Genomic DNA, 14,915 nt, shown 5'->3' with positions numbered 1-14,915 from the left:
GTCATATTCCTTGCAATAATTTTTGCTTCTCTCATGGAATAATTGTAACTCATGAATCCTCCCCATAGGTGGCTCACACGTGGACCGTATACGTGGGCTTCCTTCCCTTGGCTTGTCGGCGAACCATATGACCCCGATCCACCTATGAGATATCCCGTTTCACCAGCTAATGAACTTTCCGGATCCATAGATTCACCCTGATCTGTTAATGTCCCCACGGTCGGCGCCATCTGTCGAGGGATTAACCTTGATCTTAACAGCCCACTAGGAGTACGTGCAATTTGTAGTCGAGGGGACGTCATGTGAGGAGTCCAATGGGTCTTGGACACATAACATAAAGGTGCACGATATACCCAATTTCAGGCCTCCAAGATGGATACAACCACTACTTCTTGACTTGCTTCTTATATATGTGGAAAAATAGAGGATTGCAATATTGAAGGGTACTCGCCAAGTCAAGGAAACTCGGCGAGTTCTAATGATGATGGAGGTGATTTCGACAGGAAGTGCTGGAAATTGTCTACGTGTTGTAGGTTAAGCTAGGCGGAAGGAGCGGACCCCCTTCTACAGTGCCGCTGGTGCCCCTTATATAGCTTACTTGCTGAATTCTAATGATGATTGAGTTGATTTAGATGGGAAGCGCCGAAAATCGTCTACATGGTGTAGACTAAACTAACCGGAAAGAGCGGATCCCCCTCTATGGTGCCCCTATGCCTCTTATGTAGCTTCGGTTATGGAAAACTCCATGTCGGTGCATGAGTGCGTACAAGGATGGGAGTCAGACTTGGTGCTTGTTTATAACATGTATCATTCATTCCTATGTTTCTTGGAGTGTTTTCCTTGCTGGTGTAATGTGACGGAAAGTCTCCTCCATAGGCGATGGCACTTCTCCTTAGGTCGGTGTGCTGTCCTTGGACCTTGGAATGGGGTGGGGGGCATCGGAGTGGCGATGAGGGCCAGGCCGTAGATAAATTGACTTATCATCGGCAGAAAGACACGGCAAAACAAGCCGAGTATGGTAACAAGCACCATGAGTGCACTACCAGACACCTCCAGCAAGCCACCGAGGAGAAGCGCATGAGAGGCCGAACCACCGCAAGACGCCACCAAGGCCGTCGATGACAAGCAAACACGTGCCACCTAAACCATCGGGGTTCATCGTACCATCCCTACCAAACGGCCATCGGAGAGGACCCTCTGCCCTCTCGCTCCGGATCGAGGAGCGCAGACCCTGCCGGCAAGGAGATAGGACAAAGGGAAGACGCCATCACGTGAAAAAGATAGGTGCAAACGAGGACACTAGACGCCAGAACAGGCGTGGTGCCAATTGGAGGTCCAAACCATCTCAAACGCGCCACCGTGACCGAAAGATACCTACACTCATGAGTGACGCCCCAAGAGGGTCACAACGCAAAGCGTTGCTGCCACCATGTCCAGCGGAGTGTCCATGGGATTTTACCCCGTGCGTCCCCCCGGGTGGGGGGTGGGGGTAGACAAGGCGGCTCCCTTTAGAGGGACACGACACTCGCAGACATCGCCGCCGCTGCCGAGGCACTAAGCTAACGTGTGGCCCTTCCCGCACACCTCGTCGAGGTACTCAGCTAGCGGACCCACCACGATGAACCGAGGACTCTATATTAGGATCAAGGCTTGGCCGTCGCCGAGGATGACAGTTTTGCTGCCCTGCCGCTGCTCCCCAAACTGCCAAGGAGAGCACCCAATACCATCGCCGCGGCGCTCGCCGGAGAGATGACTGCGCAGTCCACCATGCCACACCACACGGGTGCTCAAACTACCCCATGCCACCATGAAGCGGTCGGGGTCACCGCCTTGCAACCGGGAGCCTAACCACGACCAACAACGTTGGGAGCGGCACCACTACGCTTGCATTTGGACACCTTCCATCATCGAGTAGGCGACTCCTCGCCGGGGCGGATTTACCAGGCCTAGCCTTCAGATCACCAAGGGGGAGGAGGGCGAGCACCTCAGCCTCATCCCGTAGAAGCAACCTCATTGCCGTGTTCTCCAAGCCGAGGCTCTCTTCTAGGACGGATCCGCGAGGAGCTTCCCCATGACGTCTAGGGCACCGCACCAAACACCCCCTTCCGCTCAAATGAGAGGAACCACTGCCAGTGATCTGGGGAGAGGGAGAGGAAGAAGGGAAGCCTACTGCTGCTCTGGGCTTTGCCGACCGGCAGCGGCGATGGGAGGGGTGGAGGGTGGAGATCAAGTGGGGGTGGCGGGGTTCACCTCCCGTGCCACCTAGGAGGACAATATGGGGCTGAGCCAAGTTTTAGTCAAGGTTTTCTTCCATTGCTACGAAATAGCTAAATGTCATGTACAAGTACACATGACCGGTGAGTCTTGTTAATGTGTTGGGTGAAACCTAGAGCTATGGGATATCCTCAAACTTCATTTTTCTCATTAGGTTTCTGAACAAAGACTTGTTGCTCTTGCTTGGAAGATGGAGAGTGCAGGAGTGCAGCTCCCTCCAACGCGAGGGGCAGAACGGGCATTTCCCCCTCCATGGCCCCCCTTTCCTCCCTTCCTTCCTTTGTAGCCATCGCGAGTCTGTCCAGTTGTTTCCCTTTCCCCACCTCGCCTCATTTGTCGGCTAAAATACCCATCGCCACCACCTGCCGTCTCTCCCCTGGATTGAATCCCCCAAAACCCTACCGTGAAATTCGCCTGGATCGCCGGGAGAACGGAGCCCTAGGAGGCCTGCTTGCAGCTTGGCGGACTTGCGGTAGTGACTGGCTGATGCGGGGCTCCGCAGATGGCCGAGGGCCGGCGCTACTGGATCGTGCCACAGTTAGGTTGCCGCCTTCGGATTTTTCGTTTTTTTTGGTTGGTTAGGTTTGATCCGCCCGGTACTTGGCGTTGGTCAATGCCTCTTGGTCTTTGTTTCGATTTGTTTCCGCCCAACACCTTCCTTGCGTGCGGGGATGGGTTTAGTGGGCGTCGAAGATGGCGTTCGGCTGTCGCGGAATTTGGAGGTCATGGATTTGTTTCGCGCGAAGTGATTCGCCACCATAATTCTGTGTTTCCACGGCGGAGATTTTGGTCGTTTGGGGGGCTGCGGAAAAGGTGGAGACCTCAGTTTGGTGGCTGGGCGCGTGAGTGTCCTGGGAGTGGAACCACCCGGTGGCCGGAGCTGAAGTAACCGGCAACTTGCTTTGGGTTTCAGTGTTCTGCAGATGAATCTCGGTCACCCTGTGGTTCTTTGAGCTGCGCTTCCTTTATCTGTGTGAACATACCCCATACATGATCCTTCTGTGTTTGGGTGTGGACCAAAATCAGTATCTGAATTTTAAAAGTTGGAGTGCTAGTCACTTAGGTGTTTGGAACCACTAATAGTTACGAGGTTTTCTGGGGGAAATCAGGGCTCTAGAGATGTCTCCACATGAACCTGAAACATGAAATTGAATTTTGCAAGTGAATTTTGATGATGACACATGCTTTATTCTGTGTAGATTGGCAAGCAACAATGATAACATTTTCTTTTGAATGTTTTTAAATTCCACTTTTATATGACTAATTCTCAACTTTGTTCAATTGTCTAACTCTATATTTCATTGACTTCTAAACAGACATGGAGCAGATACTGAAGGAGGCTCAAACCCGATGGTTACGCCCTACTGAGATTTGCGAAATACTTAAGAATTACAGGAATTTTCATATAGCTCCAGAGCCACCAAATATGCCTGCAAGTATGACCCCTATTTGCTGTTCAAAACTCTTGTTATTTGATTATTTGTTTTTAGTTTTCAAAATTAACTTATGTTTTGGGCGAATATATACCAAAGCAATATTGTGTAACTTGGGAACTGGCATTGATTTGATAGCTTGCACAACACTGAGAATATAAGTTCCATTGAAACTGTGAGAACAGAAAATAAGGTTTTATGATGTTTTTCAGTTTTAATCTAGTCAAATATTGATGTCAGGTGTAAACTTAGCACATCCTTGTAGCCCTGCATACTTTTTAATGCCATATAGCAATACAAAATTATGATGCAATCCTTACTGTAACTAGTTTGAACCACATGGTTAAGCGTCTGGATCCACCATGATCTTTCTCCTGGTATCAGGATTGAACGGTTGCTATGTGATCAGGCACCTTCTTATGCCAAGGGCCATGTCTTGTCCCCTTGCGCAATGGTATTCTTTATGATTTTGGTTATACCTTATTAGTGCCTTTAGATTGATGCCATTTTGCCTTTGGACCAGCCATGCCATTGATTTGAAGATTCTATTTTACTAATATCTCCATGCTTGTAATGACACATACTATTTGGAGCCTATATATTATTAAAGTAAACATGCACATGAGCTGACAAAGTGTCTCCCAGTCATGTTAAGGTCTAATTGTATCTCACTAATATTTGTATCTCTGATTGTAGGTGGTTCACTTTTCTTGTTTGATCGGAAGGTATTGAGATTGTTTAGGAAGGATGGTCATAATTGGAGGAAGAAAAAGAATGGAACGACTGTCAAAGAAGCCCATGAAAGATTAACAGTAAGTAAAGTTGAATGTTACTCGTACTTATTTCTGTGACATCTTGCAGTATTTTTCTGAGGGTTCCTAGTCATACTGCATCGCTTGTCTACAGAGTCAAATTAACTGATATTTCCTTATAAATCTAGTCTGGAAGCATCGATGTGCTTCATTGCTACTATGCTCATGGGGAAGATAATATAAACTTCCAGAGGAGGAGCTATTGGATGCTGGAGGAGTAAGTGAAATACTTTTGGTGATCCATTCTGCTTTTGTAATATTGCAAAGTTCGCAGTTGCTGAATAGCTCATGGCATGTCTATCGTATATGTTTGTATGGGGCCTACATGAATGCACGTGAACTTAGAAATACCACACTACATTTGTATTTAAGCTATCCTACCTTTGCTTTTGCAGGGACTATATGCACATTGTCCTTGTACATTATCTCGAAGTCAAGGTTACACCTAATCCTTCTATGGTTGCAACGTTGTTAGCTACTTGTTTACCTTATCCTTATGTCTGGACAACACTTTAGGTGCTACATGTAAATTATATTGCTTCGATGGCATGATTGGTCTTCATATACTGTTCCTTTTGTGATACTAAATTAGTAATCACACTTGTAGTTTTAGTTTGGGATCATAGTTGCTATACCGCCTATAAGGAGCACTGATTTGATTGTTACTAGCCCTGGTGGTTGATGAGTTTGATTCTTATGAAAAACCAGGAATTAGGCAATTGTACATAAGAAACTGTTTCAGTGCTGTGATATGTTAAGTGATCGATCCTTGATTAGGTAGCCTTGTCAGAAATTGTTAATAATGCTGTTGATAACAGGATAAAAATGTAAAATAAGTGCAGAACTTCGAGTGAAATTAACTAAAAGGGTTAAGAAATTGGACTCCATGTTTGTTAGAATATTGTGCGTTTATACTTGCATATGTCCCAGTAGCACATTGTGTGAAAACTATCTCATGATAAACTGGCTAATCTGAACATGTTAAACTGATTTGTCGCCTATTTTGGAAACTCTCTGTTTACGTTGGTCTTAGAAGTAAATTTGTCTTGTTTCTTTGCTTACAATTTTTACTTTGCCTACTTACTTTTACTATCCTGGGTTTAAAGTCTGAGTTTTAGTCGTTGTTGCCTCATTCGCTGTGAACAAAAGCTTTCCTGCAATAAGCCGCTTAAAGTTCCATTTTCTTTGTATGTGGATATGAACATCAGGCTGGCTGGTAGGACTAGGGTTCCTACCGGCTCTACTCCTTAGGTTATAAGGGCAGAACAGCGGAGGTCAGGGGCGAGGACGCGCGCTCCGGCGTGTCGGCGCCGTCGCGAGGGAGGAGGAGGGCGGCGGCGATTAGGGCAGGAGGCGGCTAGGGTTCTGGCTCCTCTGGAGCCGGGCAATAGGGATAGAAATATCTTTATTGCTTAATCTCGAAAAGGTGTCTTACAACTAATATTTATAACCTCAAAACGAATAGCCTAAGATAACTTGTGGGCCAAGCCCCTAACTACTGTCCAGTGGGCCTCCTCCGGTTATATGTTAAACCGGTCATAACATCTCTCCCCGCCTGCACAAACAGCTCATCCTCGAGCTGAAAGTCTGGATAGTGGTGGCGGAAGTCATCACGTGGCTCCCAAGTAGCCTCCTCCACCGGAAGGCCCGCCCACTGGATCAAGACGAACCACACCCCACGACGGAGTTGCGCTTTCAACACCTTCTCTGGCTCCAGAAGAAGACGTCCGTTGGCGGTCGGAGGAAGCGCGGGTGGAGCCGCCGGTGGCTCTCCACGAAAAGGCTTGAGCAGCCCCACATGAAACACGTCGTGGATGCGAGCGCCGGCCGGTAGCTGCAGGCGATAGGCCATCTGCCCGATGCGCTCCAAGACGGTGAAGGGCCCAGCGTAGCGAGGACCGAGCTTGCGCTTCGCGCGCGGGTCGAGTGACTGCGTAGAGCGGTGGAGAAGACGCAGCCACACCCAATCACTCACCGTGAACTCCGCCTCGCGATGGTGGTCGTCGTAGTAATGCTTCGCCAGCTGCTGGGCCTGAAGGAGACGCTGACGGACCTCAGCAAGCATCTCGTCACGGGCGCGAATAAGGTCGCCCGCGGCCTCCCCGTAGCCGGGTCCACCGGCAAGATAGGCGGAGGCGGCCGACCGAAGACCACCTCAAATGGTGTCGCGCGCAGGGCGGAGTGATGGGAGGTGTTGTAGCGGTACTCCGCCCATGTGAGCCAATCCACCCAAGCACGAGGCCGATCACCTGTAACACAGCGTAAATACATGGCAATCACCTTGTTAACCACCTCAGATTGGCCGTCCGTCTGGGGGTGAAAGGCCGTGCTGAAGCGGAGCTTGACTCCCGCCATCCTGAAGAGGTCGCGCCAGACATGGACCGTGAACACCGTGTCGCGATAACCGTCGATCGAAGAAGGGAAACCGTGCAGACGGACGATACCGTCGAAGAAGGCACGGGCCACGGACGCGGCGGTGTAGGGATGCCCCAGCGCGATGAAGTGAGCATACTTAGAAAAGCGGTCGACCACCGTGAGAATGACCGATTTGCCGCCCACCTTGGGAAGGCCCTCGATGAAGTCCATGGAGATATCCGCCCAGACCTGAGATGGCACGTCCAAGGGTTGAAGAAGACCAGCCGGCCGTAACGTCTCCGTCTTGTTGTGCTGGCACGTCGTGCAAGAACGCACCCAATCATGGACCAGGGCGCGATTACCAGGAATGTAGAAGTCGGCGCAGAGACGATGGAGGGTTTTCTGCACACCCTCATGGCCAGCCGAGTGGGCTAGCAGCAAGACTTGGTGACGGAGATCATCATGCGCCGAAATGAAGACACGGCGCCCATGGACGAGCAGGCCATCGGCAAAGCGCCAAGGCTCCTCCAGGTCGCCGGCAGCCAGCTGCTGCTGCAGGAGGACCGCGTCGGCAGCGGTCGCCGTGGCCCGGCGAATGTCGTCGAAGAGGCCGAAAGTCGGCCCTAAGCGGATGCACAACGCCGTCCCCTCGGAGTCGCCGGTGACGGAGTCGAGGTCGGCGTCGCGGCGGGACAAGGCATCGGCCACGGTGTTAAGACGATCCGGGCGATACTCGATGGAGAAGTCGAAGCCGAAGAGCTTGCTAATCCACTGGTGCTGCGGCACGGTCGAGAGCCTCTGGTCCAGCAAGAACTTGAGGCTGTAGTGGTCCGTGCGAATTTGGAAAGACCGGCCCCACAGATAGGGCCGCCAATGGCGCACCGCCTGCACCAAGCCAATGAGCTCCCGCTCGTACGCCGCAAGCTTGAGATGGCGCGGGGCGAAGGGCCGGCTGAAGAAGGCGAGAGGGCCATCGCCCTGATGAAGCACGGCGCCGAACCCTGCACCCGAGGCGTCACAGTCCACCACGAACGGGCGGTCGAAGTCTGGCATCTGAAGAACGGGCCCCGTCGTGAGGGCCCCCTTGAGGGCCTCAAATGCTGTCGTCGCCTCCTCGTCCCAAGCGAAGGCGTCGCGGCGCAACAATCGCGTGAGTGGCGAAGCGATGAGGCCGAACTCCCGGATGAACTTCCGGTAGTATCCGGCGAGGCCGAGAAACCCGCGAAGAGCCAGCAGAGACTGCGGCGTCGGCCAGGCGGCGACGGCGGCCACCTTGTCGGCGTCCATAGCAACCCAGTCGGCCGAGATGACGTGGCCCAGGTAGGCAATCGAAGGCGTCCAGAACGAGCACTTCGAGCTCTTAAGATGAAGATGATGCACCCGAAGCTCGTTGAAGACGATGGCGACGTGCTGGAGGTGCTCTGCCCAAGACGCACTGTACATCAGAATATCATCAAAGAAAACGAGCACAAACTGATGCAAGTAGGGCCGGAGGACGTCGTTCATCAGAGCCTGGAAGGTCGCCGGGGCGTTGGTGAGGCCAAAGGGCATCACCAAGAACTCGAAGTGGCCGTGGTGAGTCGGAAACGCCGTCTTGGCGATGTCATCCGGGTGCATGCGCACCTGGTCGTACCCCGACGGGAGGTCGAGCTTGGTGAAGAAGCGCGCCCCGTGTAGCTCATCGAGGAGCTCATCGACCACCGGAATAGGGAATTTGTCCTTAAGTGTGACAGCATTAAGGGCACGGTAGTCGATGCAGAAACGCCATGTGCCGTCCGACTTGGGGATGAGAAGCACTGGCGCGGTAAACGGCGAGGTGGAGAGCCTGATGATGCCCGTCGCAAGCATGAGCGCACACCGCCGCTCCAACCCATCCTTCTGCAACTGCGGATAGCAGTAAGGACGGACCGCCACCGGCGCCGAGCCCGGCAGAAGGTGTATACGGTGATCATATGCCCGGGCGGGCGGAAGCCCCTGTGGCTCGGTGAAGAGGTCGTCGTGCTGCTGTAGAAGGCTCTCCAAGAGTGGGTGCTCGGCCTCGGCGGTGGTCGCGGCCAGCTGAAGTGGTGGTGCGGGTGCGGCACCCCCAATGTCATCCCACCGAATGCGGCGGCCCAACCGCCAGAAGGTCATCGTCAGCGCGTCGAAGTCCCAGAGAATGGGACCAAGAGTGCGCAAGAAGTCGACCCGAGGATGAAGTCGAAGCAGCCCAAGTCGATGCTGGCGCAGGTGATGGTGAAGTGCTCGTCGCCGATAGTGTTGGGCACGTCGCGGGCGAGCCCGTGGCAGCGTAGACGGTCGCCATTAGCGACAGTGACCCGCAACCGCTCCCCGCCGGTCGGCTGTAATGCAAGGCGCCGCATGGTGGTCTCCGGCAGGAAATTATGCGTGGAACCTGTGTCCAGGAGGGCCACCAGGCGCTCGCCATGGATCATGACCGGTAAGAGCATCGTCCGTTCATCACGGATGCCGGCCAGCGCGTGAAGCGAAACAGCGATGGCGGTGGCCGGGGCGGGCGCAGGTGCCGGTGCGGGCTCCACGAGGGCTGGGGCGCCGAGACCATCCTCCGGGGTGTCATCCTCGGTCTCGTCCGTCGTCTCCAAGTAGAAGAGGCGCGGGCAGACATGGCCCGGTGCATAGGGCGCGTCGCAGTTGAAGCACAGGCCCAAGCGCCGGCGTTCAAGCTGCTCCGCCTGAGTAAGGCTAGGGCTGGGTGGGGGCGGTGGTGGCACCTGCACGGTTGCAGCCGGAAGGGACGGCGCGGCGGGGGACGGCCATTGCGGGCCCTGGGCGGCGGCTGGCGGCGCGGGTGGCGCCGCGAGTGCCGGCGTCGGCCACTATGGCCAAGGCGGCGTCGAAGCCGCCAGTGAGGGGAGCGCCGGATAGCCCCCGGTGATGGCCGCGGGAACGGAGTACCACGGCAGTGCAGGCTGCGCGGGCACGGCCGGATGGATCGGCGGGGGCGGCCCGTATGGGCTAGCCAAGTAGAGGCGGATGCCCTGGACCGCGACGACCAGGTCGTTGAGCACGCCGGCCATGGCCTCCGGCGTAAACTGCTGCGGCACGGGGGGTGGCGACGGCGGCGAGTTCTGGACGGGGGGTTGCGGCTGGCCCTGGCCTGGCGTTGTGCCGGGTGCGGGGGAGATCGGCGCCGACAGCGAGGCTGTGGCGCCCGGCGAGGAAGCGGCGGCGGTGGTGGAGTTGGTGGCAGCGGCGGTGGGGGAGTTGGCGGGCAGCGGCGGTGGTGGTGGTGGCGACGGGTTTGGTGGCGGCGAGGACATGGTCGAAACCCGGGTACCTGATACCAAATTGGTAGGACTAGGGTTCCTACCGGCTCTACTCCTTAGGTTATAAGGGCAGAACAGCAGAGGTCGGGGGCGAGGATGCGCGCTCCGGCGTGTCGGCGCCGTCGCGAGGGAGGAGGAGGGCGGCGGCGATTAGGGCAGGAGGCGGCTAGGGTTCCGGCTCCTCTGGGGCCGGGCAATAGGGATAGAAATATCTTTATTGCTTAATCTCGAAAAGGTGTCTTACAACTAATATTTATAACCTCAAAAAAAAAAACGAATAGCCTAAGATAACTTGTGGGCCAAGCCCCTAACTACTGCCTAGTGGGCCTCCTCCGGTTATATGTTAAACCGGTCATAACACTGGCAAATCAAGTTCTCGTACTAGGGGGCATGATAACATGCTACAAGGGGCATACAAATTCTAGCAGGGAAAAATAATAGGAAATTGGAATTTTAGGGGGGAAATGCTACCCCATAATTCTGCAATGACATTGTCAGAGTTCAAAGAGCATAGCCAATCTTAACATGTTTGTTTTTCCAGCCTTTTGGTTACCTAGTGTTGTTAAAGTATGAATCTGTGGTACTCCCTCCGATCCATAACAAGTGTCGCAGTTCTGCGACACTTGTTATGGGTGGGAGGGAGTATTATATATCCACTTTGCACAGATTAATATTTGCAACTTTTATAGTTATTTTTTCAGGATGGCGTGTATTTATTTTCTTTGATTAGTCGTAGTAATAGTGTTTCCTATTACATTGTTGGTTCTTGCCATCCCAGCAGACTTATTTTGTATGTTATTTTGCACACTGTGATTAATTGCATCTGCTTGACTTCCATGCTACTGATATTAATACTATTATTGTCTTCATCCTAAAATATATACTATTATTGTCCAACTTCAATTTGGTTACAGTACTCACTTGTGAAACTACTGAATTTCAGCTTCCAAGTGGTAATGATGGTACGAGTACTGAATGTCTTCAGCTTCCAAGTGCTATTGATGGCACAACTACTGAATTTCAGCTTCCAAGTGCTACTGATAGTACATTTGCTACAGTGGACAGTTTTGAACAAAACAATAAACTTTTGGGGGAAGCCATTAATTTCCCCGTCCTGAAAACTCAATCATCTAATCTTTCTGATATGCTGAAGGACAGCTTTAAGAGAAGTGATAGTTTTGCTAGATGGATGAGCAAAGAACTTGCTGAAGTAGATGATTCCCAAGTTAAGTCCAGTTCTGGATTGTACCGGAACAGTGAAGATGCTGACAATATCATTGGAGCATCGAGGCATGATCAGTTGGATTGGTTTACTCTGGACCCAATGGTTGCACAAGATCAGCTGTTTAGTATAACTGAATTTTTTCCAAGCTGGACATATGCAGGTTCAAAGACTAGGGTATGTCTTCTTACACTTATCCTTTATGCTTCTAAAGCTTGAAAGTCTTAGGAGTGCCATACGAAATAGAACTGTCCTGGTGTCTGAGTGAATTAGTGTTCTTTAACTGCTTACAAAATTTCTTGTGTCCTGCAGGTTCTTGTTACTGGTAGTTTCCTAACTTCTGACAAAGTTATAAAGCTCAAGTGGTCGTGCATGTTTGGAGAAGTCGAAGTTCCAGCAGATATTTTAGCAGGCGGGACTCTCAGGTGTTATTCTCCCCCGCACAAACCTGGCAGGGTCCCTTTTTATGTGACTTGCTCCAACAAGTTAGCCTGCAGTGAAGTACGAGAGTTTGAATATCGACCAAGTGATTCTCAATACATGGATGCTCCAAGTCCACATGGTGCTACAAACAAAATATATCTCCAGGCGCGTCTTGATGAATTATTGTCTTTGGGACAAGATGAGCAAGACAAGTTCCAGGCAGCTCTATCTGGCCCCAAAAAGGAGTTGATTGATTTGAACAAGAAGATAACCTCATTGATGACAGACAATGATCCGTGGTCTGAATTGCTAAAGTTCGCTGATGATAATCAGCTAGCCCCTGATGATAGGCAGGATCAGTTTGTTGAAAGCAGTATAAAAGAAAAGCTGCATATCTGGCTTCTCCATAAAGCAGGAGGTGGTGGCAAAGATCCCAGTGTGTTAGATGAGGAAGGGCAGGGCGTTCTTCATCTGGCAGCTGCTCTAGGATATGATTGGGTGATAAGGCCGACAATAACTGCTGGTGTAAGCATAAATTTCAGAGATGTTCATGGATGGACTGCACTTCACTGGGCAGCATTTTGTGGCAGGTAAGTTCTTCTGTGGGTGATAGTTTTTGTTTGTACATACATACATACATATATATGTAGTACTAAACTTGTTTGCCCTGTTCTGCAGAGAGCGGACAGTTGTTGCTCTTATAGCATTAGGTGCGGCTCCTGGAGCTTTGACTGATCCAAGGCCTGATTTCCCTTCAGGACGCACGCCAGCTGATCTTGCGTCGTTCAATGGGCACAAGGGAATTTCTGGTTTCCTGGCAGAGTTTTCTTTAACAAGCCATCTTCAAACCCTCAACCTGAAGGAAGCCATGGGGAGCAATGCATCAGAGATATCTGGTCTACCTGGTATTGGAGATGTTACCGGAAGAATTGCCTCACCATCGGCAGGTCAAGGTCTTCAGGCTGGATTGATGGGAGATTCACTAGGTGCTGTGCGGAATGCTGCCCAAGCTGCTGCTCGGATATTTCAAGTTTTCAGAGTGCAGTCCTTCCAGAGAAAGCAAGCAGTTCAGTATGAGGATGACAATGGTGTGATATCATATGAACGTGCCATGTCACTCTTGTCTTATAAACCATCTAAACCAGGACAATTCGATCCCATGCATGCTGCTGCAGCACGAATACAAAATAAATTCCGTGGATGGAAGGGAAGAAAAGAATTTCTGCTTATTAGACAGCGAATTGTCAAGATCCAGGTATGTATATCAAGTATATGACAATTAATCAAATGGTTTTGTTTCAATTCTGAACGCTCCAGATTAATACTGAATGAGTACACGAACACACTTAATATTTTTTCTACTAAATTTTGCAATACTAAAATCAACTATCACCATATCGTTCACAAATTTATGTAAAGGTACAGAGTGAAACATGAGCTATATATTTTTTTTCGACTAATCTAGTATCTAGGACAGGATATCATACCATGATGTTTTAACAGTAGTATAAAGCTTTGTCAAGTATCTCTTCTTCTGATGCTATTATTATAATGAACAAATCTTCTCAACCGTGCTATATTGTGTACTGGCTAGGCTCATGTGCGAGGTCACCAAGTGAGCAAGCATTATCGCAAAATAATTTGGTCTATCGGGATAATGGAGAATGTTATATTGCGATGGAGGCAGCAAGGAGCTGGGTTACGCGGGTTTCGGTCTACAGAAGGTGCAACAGACAGCAGCACTAGTAGCAGCAGTGTCGATGTAATCCCAGTTAAACCTGCAGAGGATGATTATAACTTCTTGCAAGACGGACGGAAGCAAGCTGAAGAAAGACTGCAGAGAGCTCTTGCCAGAGTGAAGTCCATGGTTCGGTACCCCGAAGCCCGGGACCAAGATCAGAGGATTCTGACTGTCGTAACAAAAATGCAGGAATCCCAGGTAGCATTATGTTTTCCCGCCCTTTTAGCACCAATACAAAAGTTTTAGGGTGATGCTGAACAGTTAGGCATGATGTTTCGTCTCAAAATTAGGCATGCTTTTCTGCCAGAGTTATAGTTTACCCCTCAACTGTAAAACCAGACAAATTGGACCCACAACTATCAAAACTGGAGGCTATTCCAAAGTAGTTTTGGATGGCATGGAGTTTATTTCCAAAGCCACCTCAGAAACCCTGCTTGGTGGAGGTAGTTCCTGGGATGTGATTTATCCGGTTTTGATAAATGAGGATGTGGTTTGATTTAAGTGTTGGAGAGGGGGGGAGTTGAAAAAAAGGAGATGAGAGTTTTGCTCTGTTTTCTTAATGGGATGCTTACTCAATTCTTTGTTGCTAATAATCTGACAGCTTGTGGAGGAAACTTTGCTTGAGGAGTCGACGGAGATGGATGAAGGCTTTTTTGATGAGTGAATTCAAAGAGCTCTGTTATATTATGCAGCAAATTCAAGTATAAAGAGAAAGGGTAACTTCCGACGAGCGAGCGGGGCCGAAGCGGAATGAAATACCTTGAGATGTGATCTGTGCAGAAATAACAAATTCATGGACTTTTGGGATGAATAGTATCATGTGTTGGAAAGCCACATATTTGTCTTTTTTGCACAGCCCTCGTTTCAACTTATTTCGTCCTGAAAATTTACACACATGTGTGTTATGCCTCCATGCATGTCTATTTTTTTTAGAATTTTTGAAATGTAAAATTATGATTTTTGTTGAATTTTGAATTTTTCAAAAACCAGCCTCCATGGAGGCTGATTTTTTTTGAAAAATCATATATCAAAATTCATACTTTTTGGTTTCATCATGAGAGACCACACCAATGATCATCCATCCAACGACTATGTATTTGGCATCTGGCAGCATAATCAAGCACCGCCTGATCAATCATGCGTAGTACGCGCAGTCTTAAACCAGTGATGGCCGGAGAGCATGCAGCACCAGCGGATGCAGCAGTTGCCTTGTCCTGCATATGCAGCGCAGAGCTAGCTGTGTCAAATGGGCCGAGCCTGGTGGCCAAATTCACTGTTTTGATCCTTTTGAAAGTTGAGCAAGATCTGACCTGCTTTGATAAATATCATTATCCGACTCTTTTTCTACAGTCGTAGTCCTTGACGAGG

General features: G+C 50.3%; 1 pseudogene; it reads left to right on the top strand.

Moving 5' to 3' along the window:
- Positions 1 to 14,458, top strand: part of LOC123114206 (uncharacterized) — a 39,315-nt pseudogene extending 24,857 nt beyond the window's left edge.
- Positions 14,459 to 14,915: the final 457 nt, after the last annotated feature.

Source organism: Triticum aestivum, chromosome 5B (assembly GCF_018294505.1).
Source record: "Triticum aestivum cultivar Chinese Spring chromosome 5B, IWGSC CS RefSeq v2.1, whole genome shotgun sequence".
In the NCBI taxonomy this organism is placed as follows: Eukaryota; Viridiplantae; Streptophyta; class Magnoliopsida; order Poales; family Poaceae; genus Triticum; species Triticum aestivum.
The sequence above is the reverse complement of the archived record's forward strand: the minus strand, read 5'-3'. Positions and strand labels throughout refer to the sequence as shown.